The following is a 12,111-nucleotide window of genomic DNA, read 5'->3' as shown; positions in this document are numbered from 1 at the left end:
TGTTCCTTCTTTCATAGGCTCCTTCTAGTAGTTCTGTGATCTTAGAGTGCTGATTTAACCATCACTGTCACCTGGGCTCATGCCTCTGTGGTGTACAATACTATTATCCAGACAGGAAAAGGCTTATTTGATAGATACCTGTTTATCTTTTTGTTTATTCCCTCATGAAGGCATCTATTGCACTGATACAGAGTCTACCAGGAATTAGAAACCTGGTTTCAAGCTGTGGTACTGCTGGTAACATCAGACCAGTCACTCAAATCACTTTGAGCCTCAGTTTCCTCATGGGGAATGGGGATGGAAATACTTGCTTTGCCTAATGTGTAGACTTATTAGGAAGCTTAAATGAGAAAACACATGTAGTGCTGGATGCGTAAGAGACACTGTTGTGAACACAATAGTGGGCTTGCTTTTTAGCACCTGCCTAATCCTGGCTGATGTGCAGCTGCTGGCCCCCAGGTGCCTTTTCCTTATTTAGCAGTTTAGTCTATTTTTATTCTGAGTCTTTTACAGACAGAACTGAAGGAGACTGGTAAACCTCTATGAGGAAGCTCAGAAGGTTCTGCCCTTAATTTTGTACCTCTTTGATTTACCCAAGAGGGTAATTTGAAGATTCTAAACAGGATAATTAAACCAGGAGGCAAGTCCTATTCTGAGCTCTGGTTAAAGACTTTACAAAGAGACAATCAAAAACGTTTAATGTAAAGATTAAAAATTTTGACTAAATTAAAAAAAAATTTTAACCTGAAAGTGGTTTTCCATTTAGTTTTGTTTTTGGAGTGAAACTGATTTCAGTATGTAAAAGGAATAGAACTGTTTTTGTGTGGATTGTCTTTTATGGAAGTATATTTTTTAGTGATAAAATTTTTCTGGAATGAGATGAGGTTACCAGAATAGGTTTCCTTGGCATGTGAGAAAATTATAGGACTATGTGAAATTACAGTTTTAAGATTTGGGAAGTTTGAAATTAATTACTTTATCTGCATTATACATTAAGGGATTGCTAATTAAGGTAGACCTCTTGAAATAATTAACCAAATATAAATGTTATTTGAAAGTTATTTAGTTATCTAAAACTCACACAAACAATATCTCTAAATCATGTCAAATTTTAAAAATAAATCTCTTATAAGAGTAATAGTACTTGAAAAGATCTCTTAGTCTTCAAGAATAGCACGAGTTGTAATACAATTGTTACAATAAGCATGAGAAAATTGTGGGGCACCTATGTGGCTCATTTGGTTAAGCATCTGCCTTGGGCTCAGGTTGTATCCCAGGACCCTGGGATTGAGCCCCACATCCGGCTCTCTGCTCATCAAGGAGCTTACTTCTTCCTCACTCACCTGCTTGTGCTCTCCCTTGCTCTCTCTCAAATAAAAAAGTAAAATCTTTTAAAAAAGAAAACCATGAGAAAATTGTATCAATCTCCTAGATATTTATTGTATCCCAAACATTAATATTGTTTCATGATATTTTGTACATGAACACATATGCTACAAAGACAAGAGGTTTCTTCAGTATTTGAAGCAAAAAAAAATTGCTTCCCACATACCTATATGAATCGCTGTATGCTTTATGTTCTGTTAAAAACAAACATGACTATGAAGAGGACTTCATTGTTTAAATCTTGATTATGACTCTGCAGTAGCTCATTTGTTTGTATATTCTTTAATGCAGTGTAGGCCAATTTGACGCTTATAAGATAACAGAATAATTTCCTGTTATGAATGCATTTCTTAATAGTAACCTGAAAGAAATATAGGAAACTTTGTAAGAAGGTAATAAAGAAAAATGGTAAAGACATTGAAGAAAATGCTCTTGGCTCCAGGAGGCAGAGAGAGTGACAAGGTCAGCTTATAGTGATAAAGAAGGATCAGAGTTCTATAGGTATGATTTCAGGAAAGTACATCTAACTTGGACCCTTAGTTTCCTCATCTGTAAAGTGGGGATAATAATAATATCTGCCTGATAGTATTATTATGATGATGATACCAGATTATGTTTGTAAATAATTTAATGCAGTGCTAGGACAGGTACATAGCAAACATACACTAGATTCAATTACTAAAGTGAAAATTAAGCTTTCTACTGAAATGGGGTTTAAGAAGTTCTGTCATTTCCATCTTGATTTACTTAATCTCTCTATCTAAATAATTCAGTCTAGATCAGCAGATTATCTTTGGGAAACCTTTATTGAGAAAGTCATTTCTCTGTCACATCATCCATTAACATAATGTTGCAGCTCTGGCTTATTCAGTGAGGCTTTGTTACATAAAAATGGAGCTATTGATATTATTGACTATTAATGAATGCTTATTCCATATTATAACTTACTGTTTCCACAAAATATAATCTATTTTAATAACTGAGATGAACCACGATTTTATAAAACAAGAAATGAGTTTCTATATTCAATTTCTTAAACTAACCGGGCACTCAGCATATAGCTTTAATTAAGTTATTTGCCTAGAGGCCAATCAATAATTAATTCCCCCATTCAAAGGCTATGACTTGGATGTTTCTCTTAAAGCATGCCAATTAAAAATAGAAAAGCCAAACTATAAAACAGGTATATGTTTATTGACAAGTTAGAAGGTGTTGCCAGCCTTTCTTAACAAGCTCTTTGAAAATATTGCTTTATTTGAAAAGAAACCTTAATTCCCCTTGATCATGGCACTTAAGTCTTAGCATTATATTCCTGCTTGGTAATACATACTCAGCTCATGGTGATTAATTCCCTCATAGCTTGTGGTGATTAGGGAGAATCATAATAGACCATAAACTTGGTATGAGCTGACCAAGATAGAAAGAATAACTTTGAATTATTCTTATTAATTTAACCCATATGTTTTAGAAAACTAGTGATAAGCTGGTTGCCCTGAAGTATCTACTACTATAAGATGATAAGTTTTAACACACTTTACTAACAACTTTGAAATGGAGTTTTGAGAGAAAGGAAACTATGAATTTATCTAAAATATAAGGCTAACGATTATAATTCCACTTGCTCACTGTGTTCTAGCACCACGGGCTTCCTGGCTGATCTTACACAAGCCTGAAGCTTTGCATTTGCTGTGGCCTCTGCCTGGCATGCTCTTCCCTTGGATATTTGCCTCACTTCTTCACTTTGCTCAATGTCATTTTCTCAGAGTTGCTTAATCTGATCCCTCCCATGTAAAATTACACACTACAGTGTTCTTAATTTTCTTTTATCTGCTCTGTTTCTCTCTACCATGCTAAACTAGTCATCTTCCAATGTACTATATATCTTAACATTTGTTCATTGTAGACTCCATCAAATGTAGACTCCAGGAAGCCAGCGAGTTTTATTTGCTCTACTCGTGCTGTATTGCCAGTACCTAAAATATTGTCAAATAGCTAGTGAAAACTGGATAAATATTTGTTGAATGAATAGATGCATCAATAAATGTAGAAGTAAATATAGAGGATTCAACATACTAGGTTAAGCACCTAGAAACTCCTATCACTTTCTAGCTTGTGTTCTATATAATTTTTAAGTCCTCACATAACTCTGATCTTTTGTTTATGAAATTTTCCCTCTCTGAAGTCTACAACATGTAATTTAGCTTTTAATTGTAGTCTGCCTTATTCCTAAGTAATTTCATATATGTGTTTTTACCCTCTTTGAGGTCATAATATTTTTAGACGAGGATGTTGTACATTCCCTTTTGTGTTATGCTTTATAACCTCTGGTCTCTTTATCTAATAGAACTGCCATTTCCATGGTATCTCTTTCTATCTAATATTTCACACTCACTTATAATCTAACAAACAAAAAGTCAACAACTAAGTCATAAAACGAAATAGACAATTCTTGATGCCCAAATTTTGAAAGTCTGATAAAATGAAAATGTATCATCATTTCTGGAAAGAGATCAAAGCACCTATTTTTTAATTTTATGAAACCAACCAGCAGAGGGAGCAAGAGAGATATTTAAGTGTGTTCTGTTTCTTCCTGCAGACCTTCTACTATGGTTGCTGTCTAGACCTTGGCTGTATTTTTAATATATATTCCCCCTAATCCCCAGGAAGAAATTCTGCTGGATAATTACCACATACCTGTGAAGTCAGTTCTAAGAGATTCTACTTGCACAATTTCTTTCTTCAATCTCGAGTCCCATGAAAACCTCAAAAGCTACCATGTAACAAACCAGGAATAAAATTTTAGGCCTTCAAAACTCTATCTAGGTAGAGCAGGAATTAGGGCAAAGACATTTTGAATGAATAAAATAATGAGATTTCTAGCTATTATGATAAATGGCATTAATGAATTTCTTCTGTGTTCTGGCTTATCTAAAATATTTTGAGAGCTTTTCACCATACTCTAATGGAGATTTTACTACATTCATAGTAAAATTGTATTTTTTATATGATTAGGAAATAACAAAGAGGAGGTTCCTTTAAAAAGAATTCTTTATATTCTTTTATATGTATATGTGTGTGAATAGTGCATATATACTATATATGATATATTTCTACATTCCCATAAAAATATCTCTTAAAACATTATAGATCAAAAGAGTTTCTCATTATCTTGGATATTTTGGTTTAGATAATTCTGTTAAGCATAATCATGAAGATGGCCAAAGACTTGTGTGTGGTTTACAGTGTCCACTGCAAAAGCTTTAAGAATGTCATACTTGCATTATTTGAATGAGTTCAATATGAGAACTCTTTGGATGTATAAGACCTTATTACCCAAACTGTGCCTTGGGTTTAATGAAGATATATATATCTTAATTAAATATATATATATTATATTTACATATGTATATAAATATTTTATATATATAAAATATATATTTTTAAAAATTTATTTTAGAGAGAGCACACATGAGCTGGGGGGAAGGGGTAGCGGAGAGGGAGAAGTAGAGAAACTGGGCAGGGGGCCTGAAGTGTGAAGTGTAGCTGGATCCACAACCCTGAGGTCATGACCTGAGCCAAAATCAAGAGCCGGACACTGAAGCAACTGAGCCACGCAGGTGCCCTTTTGATGAAGTTATGTTAAAGTACAGCCACAAGAAGGAAGAAGCAAAAAAGAAGAAAAACCTGTGATAATGCAAAGCTAATATGAATTTAATATGAATCATTTTATTCATCTCCTGAAGAATATCAAAAGGGAAAAGAAGTATTATAGGGCATTTCATTTCCTTTTAATTATTTTTATTAACATATAATGTATTATTTGCTCCAAGAGTACAGGTCTGTGAATCATCAGGCTTACACATGTCATAGCATTTTGTTTTTAAGGGAATGTCATTATAACTAATATCATTCATGTAGTTTCTTTTGTGTTGAGGTTGTATAAACTCTTACAGCAGCAAAATGTATCACAAACTTTGGGAATTTCCAGATATCATGGCATGGTGGACATCTTTATCACTCCTGTAATTCTTGACTTTAGGTAGGATTACATCTGACTGAGTTATTTGAGTTGATCTCCAAACACAAGTCATATGAAGCTTCCTCCCCTCCCCCCTTTTTAAAGTTTTTATTTATTCGAGAGAGAGAGAACATGAGAGGGTGAAGAGCAGAGGTAGAAGCAGACTCCCCACTGAGTAAGGAGCTCGATGCGGGACTCCATCCCAGGACTCCAGCATCATGACCTGAGCGGAAGACAGAGGCTTAACTGACTGGGCCACCCAGGTGCCCTCATGGGGATCTCTTTTACCGGGAATGCATCAATATGGGCTACATTTGCACCAAAACCATGAGGAAGGTGGTGCGGGTCATCACGGAGAAGTACTACATGTTGCCTGAGCAATGACTTCCACACCAACAACACTGTGTGTGGGGACATCGCCGTAATTCCCAGCAAGAAGCTCTGCAGCAAGATAGCAGGCTGGCTCACGCATCTGATGGGCGGGAATCAGGGAGGTCTGGTGAGAGGTATCTGCATCAAACTGCAGGAGGAGAGAGGAAGAAAAGATAATTATGTCCCTGAAGTCTCAGTCCTGGAGCCGGAGATCATCACAGTGGATCCTGATGCCAAAGAACCATGGAAGCCCTTCTTTGGCATTCTGTGAAAACTGTAGGTCTCTCAGCCTGCAACTGGGATGAATTTCAAAACACCACGTGGAGTTGTTTGAATCATTCGGCTGTACTGTAATATCTTCCATAAACCCTGGAAAAAAAATTCATATAGAGATACCCCTGACTAAGGGTAATGAGATTATTTTTAGGAGGAGTAGATTGGATATGTGTATGTGTGTATGTCTGTGTGTATCTGTTTGACTGCTCAACAACAGAAATAACCTTCACATTTGTCTCCTCAAGGGAGGGACAAACATTCTAACTATTGTGAAAGTCTTTTTTTCCCCTTGTTGTCTATTTCTGTCCTGTAGTGAATTAGTTTTTATTACCATGTGGTCATTCCTTGTGCTGGAGGCATAAACTGGGAGGGCCACTGGACCTCTGAGGGGGACACCTTGTCTGTCTCCTGGCTGGGTAGTTGGGTTGTGCAACTCATGGAAAGAACAGCATTACGGCTTGAGAAGAACACACCACTGAGTGTTTTGTAAGAACATCTAGGAGAGAAACAAACTAGTGTTGGCATTCATTTCATTAAAGACACTAATTAAAGCAAAGGTTGAACACAAAGAAAAACAGCATCTTTTACTTTATTTTTTTATTTTTTATTTATTTATTTTTAAAAAGATTTTATTTATTTATTTTAAAGAGAGATCACCAGTAGGCAGAGAGGCAGGCAGAGAGAGGGGGAAGCAGGCTCCTTACTGAACAGAGATCCCAATGCAGGGCTCATCCCAGGACCCTGAGATCATGACCCGAGCTGAAGGCAGAGGTTTAACCCAGTGAGCCATCCAGGCACCCCTCATCTTTTACTCTAAAAGAATTTAAACCCCCAGATTTCTGTGTCTAATGCTTCTTGGTAATGCAGCTTAATGAAGCTCATTGTGTGATTTTTTTCTTTTTTTGGTCCAGTGGGTATGGATGACATTTGAGCTTGTTGAATTGACTCAAAGATTGGGAAAATGTACAGGAGAGGAGGTGGTCTGGTATGGTTCATTACCATACCAGGGAACTGGCTTGGACTTGCAGTCCAGAGATATCAGTTCTCAACCCAGTTTTATCATTCAGTAATTGCTTGTCCTTGGCTAATTCAACAAATTTGTTGTTTTTTTTTTTTTTTTTTAATCTGGTAAATGTCTTACCTCTTCTTATAGGATAAGGCAATCACATGGAGGAGCCTAGCATGCTATAAACATATGAACTACCTTTATAAAAATTATTTGTTGTTATGAAAAAATAGTCAAGTGGATGATTGTTATGGCTATGATTAAGGTGCATTTTTATTACACTCTAGAATATATAGCTTGGAAACGATAACACCCTACTAGGACTAAGCCAAAGTACTCTATCTTTGGGAGTAAGGTGAAAAAAATGCGGTATTCATTAGGACATTTGTGGTGATTAGGGAGATGACCTTAATAGGTTATCAAATTCACAGCCTCTCACAATGGACCAAACTTAAGCCAATTCAATTAAATGAGATTTTCCATTGTTTACAAAGACTGCTAGAGCCAGCCAGGGCTCTTCCAATAAACGAGTTTCAATATTATGCAATTGTTTCTTATGTAATTCTTAATTCTCAGGCTTCACCAGCATGGGGATAAAAATAGAATGTTATGATGTTGCAAGTTGGTATTTCTCTAACCCAACTCCTATTTTACTGTGGGAGACCTCTAGACCACCCTTACATATCTACTAAATAGTTACAACATTCATTATATCAGTCAGCAAATTGATTCTTTTAAATACCAAGTGGTATTCTATGTTCTATTTTTTATTCTCTTTTACCCTGACTCTAGACAGTCTGTCTACTGCCTTCTGGTATGAAAAGTAACAGCTTTGCTGCCGGTGCCACCCTATGGATATGATTCTAGAAGTAACAGTGTGTGGTGCCCAGGCTGCCAATGCCTATTGCTGAGTGAGTTGTTGAATCTGTCATGGGATCAGCCATCAAGATCTCCTATTGTTGGGGGTAAGACTCGCCCCAGTTCTGCAGCTGGCCTGTGTACTCAGTATCTGTCCTGGGTGTTCTTGCTTTTATACGCTTTTTAGAAGATACTTCCATGTTCTGGCACTTAGCCATGGGTCTGTGCGTTCTGAGACGCGGTGAATGAGTGACTGACATTGTGCTTTCCTCATAGTTATATCTTCCCTTCGATTCTGGCACAGCATCCTTGGAGCAAACATGTGTGCCTCATTCCTTTTTTCCTGTACATTTTATCCAGGAGGGCTTTGGTCTCCTATGTAATACTCCCTAGAAAGTTCACCTTAGGGTCTGGTGTGTAACTCATAAGCTCACTATTCTAGAATGCCTGAATAAAATCTCTTTATCATATGGACTTTCAGCCTTTTCCTTCAATTTAGTACTGAGAGAGGACTCTCTCTCTCTCTCTTTTAAGATTTTATTTATTTATTTGACAGAGATCACAAGTAGGCAGAGAGGCAGGCAGAGAGAGAGAGGGGGGAAGCGGGCTCCCTGCTGAGTGGAAAGCCCAATTCCGGGCTCGATTCCAGGACCGTGAGATCATGACCTGAGCTGAAGGCAGAGGCTTAACCCACTGAGCCACCCAGGCGCCCCAGGACTTTCATTTTTACAGCAGTACTTTATGCTCTTATGGATCATGCTCTCATACTCATACCCTCAACCATCCTTTCTGCAAAAAAAATTAATCTCCATTTCTTTTTAAAGCAAGGGTGTAGTTTTGTCGACTCTTATTCATCTTTGTGGTTGTAGGCTTGAAGTCTTCAACTTATTCACAAAGTAGGACACCTTATTCTAAAATGTAACTTCTCTCTTCCACAAGGTTTCTTTGTTTCTCAAACCTCAGTGACTAGATGAAGCATTATTTATGGGGTCCTAACATAACCCCCGTTCTCAGTATGCCTAGTGTTATTGGAATCACACGAAGCGTACATGCCTTTTAAATGATGCATAAGAATGAAGTGTTATAGCAGGCTCCTGGTTTACCCTGGCTTGTAATATCCCGAGAGATGCCAGAATTGGCCAAGGAACTTCTTTTTAAAAAGATGGAAAAAATTCCATGGAAGACAAACATAGATCACTTTAAAAATCATTTTTCTCCTATTCCTATTCGGCTCTTCAGTTCCTAAATATCAAAGTCCTCTTTCTAAAGGTACACATAGTGTATTTGTATTGGAATACGATGGCAGGGATTTGAGAATCTTCTAGATATTTGATAAATGTCAGTTTGAAACAAATGACTTTATTCCTAGCTTAATAAGATCCCAAGTAGACATCAACTTTGGATGTGTCTCTTAAAGATCATATGTTAATTCATTAGTGAATATCGGAAAGCAGATTGACATGTTTTATCAATGCATTTTTCTCTTATTTAACTTAATGAGTCTTATAGGGTCTGTCTTTCACATGATATTATGAGATGTTTTGGGAAAGGGGGGTTCCACGGTTAGTGATTTTGGGAAAAGATTCATACCATATTAGAGCTCCTGTAGGAAAAAAAAAATCTACTTAACTCATTTAACCCATCAAGTTCCAAACTATTTGACCACAATAACCACTTCTCTTCTCTCTTTTTAAAAATAGGGATATTTAACATCTTATAGAATACACTTGGGTAATTATTTCTCTGTTTTAACCTTTCCAACTAACTTTTTTGACTGCATAGGTCATTTATTTCAATTCTCCTTTCCTGAATACTTCCTAAATATTTCAGGTATTTTCTTGGTTTGACTGAGTCAGCTAGGAGTTTAGATATATCCTGTATACCTAGCCTCATTTGACTCACATTTTTACATGTATTTTTTTTTCACATGCTCCTTTGGCCAAATAAGTGAAATAGGTTTTTGTCACAGGATAAGACAATTGCAGAAAGGATCTAAACTTGTGTTCCTTAGGGTGAACCCTCGGGAGTTTCTTAGAACTAGAGTGGTGCTGAGGCTGGCTGTCTTTTGCCTGGGAAAATACAAATGTGCAGGACCTTGAATGAATGGACAGGCAGCTCAGAGCAGCAATGAATTCAACAGCTGCAAGAGACTACAGACATCATCCAGTGTTAGGCCCTCATCTTGTGCCAGTAATCAGAGGCCCAGATTACCAAAACGACTGGCTTCAGGTTAGGTCCCAGCTGTAGCTGAGCTGGATTTAGGTTTGGCTCTCTGATTCTCAGTCTCTAATTTTTTTGCTAACGTTGGAGCCTGTTAGACCTCTGGTAGAATAGTTGGATCCGGTCTCAAATTCACCTCTGCTATTTTCACTCCGTAACTATTGTTCTTGGTTTTCCAAAGCCCATCTGTAGAGATGACAATGTATACCATGTGATGAAAAGTTCTTTCAAATATTAAACTCCACCAAAATACTTTCAGACAAAAAAGTGTGTGTGTGTTGTGTGTGTGTGTGTGCAGGGTGGTGGTGGTGGTGGTGATGGTGGCGACAGCCCTGGGGTAGGCAGGGAGGGGAATGCACATTCTGATTAACTTAACTAGGCTAGAAATATTCTTGTTCTGGTTTCCAGGGACAAAGTAAAATTAAGCAAAACTGTCATCCTATTCAAATAATAGTTGAATATTTGTTCTCTCTCAATTTCTGTTCTGGAGAGCTCTTCAATAGGCTGTGAAATGGGTTGGTGGTGAAAGATGAGCTGGTAGCAATTATTTCGCCATATCCTTACTGACTTGGATAACACTCACTTTTCTTTGCTATGTACAACCTAACTGAAAATGCAGATCCAATGACTAATGTCTTGGGTATGTCAGAATGGCAGTCCTGCAGTGTTTGCAACTCAGCTGTCTGTTTAGCATTTCCCTCTGTTTTTAGATTAATGTTATTTTTCTTATAACCCATCAAACTAAGACTTTTCGCAGGGGAATACAGATTCTATTGCAATTACCTGGAGGAATCTCCACTCAAGTACTCGTTGGGAGTCCTTTGGGTTGGAGAAAGGTTATGACAGGGAACTAAGCACTGCAGAATTATGTCCAGCTGTGTACAAATATTTATGGGGATAGTCACAGTGACTGAAACAATTGATGCAAAGGGATACTTACCAAACAAATATGCCATTGTTTGGATACAGCAGAATATTCCATGACTCCCCCCTCCATTCCTCTCTATTATAGCTATATTTATTGAATCTCAAGGAATCAGGATGATTTCTGAAGTTAGAAAGTAGTTACCAAGAACTAGATATGCGTAATTACCACTATTTTTAAGAACAAGGACCTTTTTTTTTTTTTTTTTTTTTTTAAACAAGGTCTGCTATTAAAATAAAAAAGAGATAATGATATTCTGGCCCATTTACCAAAACATGACATGATATTTGACAATTAAAAAATGAAAAAAAAAACCCCAAAGTTGCAAGTTATATTTTAGAAATATCTGTGTAAAGAAATTATAATTTGGGGTGCCTGGGTGGCTCAGTGGGTTAAGCCTCTGCCTTCAGCTCAGGTCATGATCTCGGGATCCTGGGATGGAGCCCTGTGTAGGGCTCTCTGCTCGGCAGGGAGCCTACTTCCTCCTCTCTGCCTGCCCCTCTGCCTACTTGTGATCTCTGTCTGTCAACTAAATAAAATCTTTAAAAAAATTATAATTTATTAATCACTGTAGCTTTGACATGAATGAGAAAAATAGTGATAAAGTATATGGAGGGAATAGTACTTATTTTATTTATAGCGGTAGTTTGGAGTTCATATAGCTTTATGTATCTCCAGTTCCCAGGGATTCAGAGTCCAGAGGCTAGGAAAACTGGATTTTAGAATACGGACAATCTTTCATGTAACCTTCATGTAATTTTGCTGGCTTTATCACCTCTCGCTCTTCCAGAAGTCTGTGGAATATCCTTTAGGGGAAAGCTGCTTTAGACTTTTCCTTTCTAAGTTCCCCCTTCCCTGCATTTTACTACCTCACCACTCCGCAGCTTCCCACCATGTGCCAGGAAACCATCGATTCGGTCCCCTCAATGTCTTAACAAATCTGTTTTTGAGACCAGATGAATTACAACACCTCCCTTGCTAGTTCTCTTTCCTCCATTTTGGATTTATTTAATCTATTCTTAAAATTGCTACCAGAGTAATATGTCTATA

At 37.2% G+C, this 12,111-nt stretch overlaps 1 pseudogene; it reads left to right on the top strand.

Annotated features, from left to right (window-relative positions):
- Nucleotides 1-5,707: 5,707 nt before the first annotated feature.
- LOC101687789 lies at nucleotides 5,708-6,110 on the top strand (annotated as a pseudogene).
- Nucleotides 6,111-12,111: the final 6,001 nt, after the last annotated feature.

This window comes from Mustela putorius, unplaced genomic scaffold (assembly GCF_011764305.1).
Source record: "Mustela putorius furo isolate JIRA1106 unplaced genomic scaffold, ASM1176430v1.1 tig00003863_pilon_pilon_pilon, whole genome shotgun sequence".
Lineage (NCBI taxonomy): Eukaryota > Metazoa > Chordata > Mammalia > Carnivora > Mustelidae > Mustela > Mustela putorius.
The sequence above is the reverse complement of the archived record's forward strand: the minus strand, read 5'-3'. Positions and strand labels throughout refer to the sequence as shown.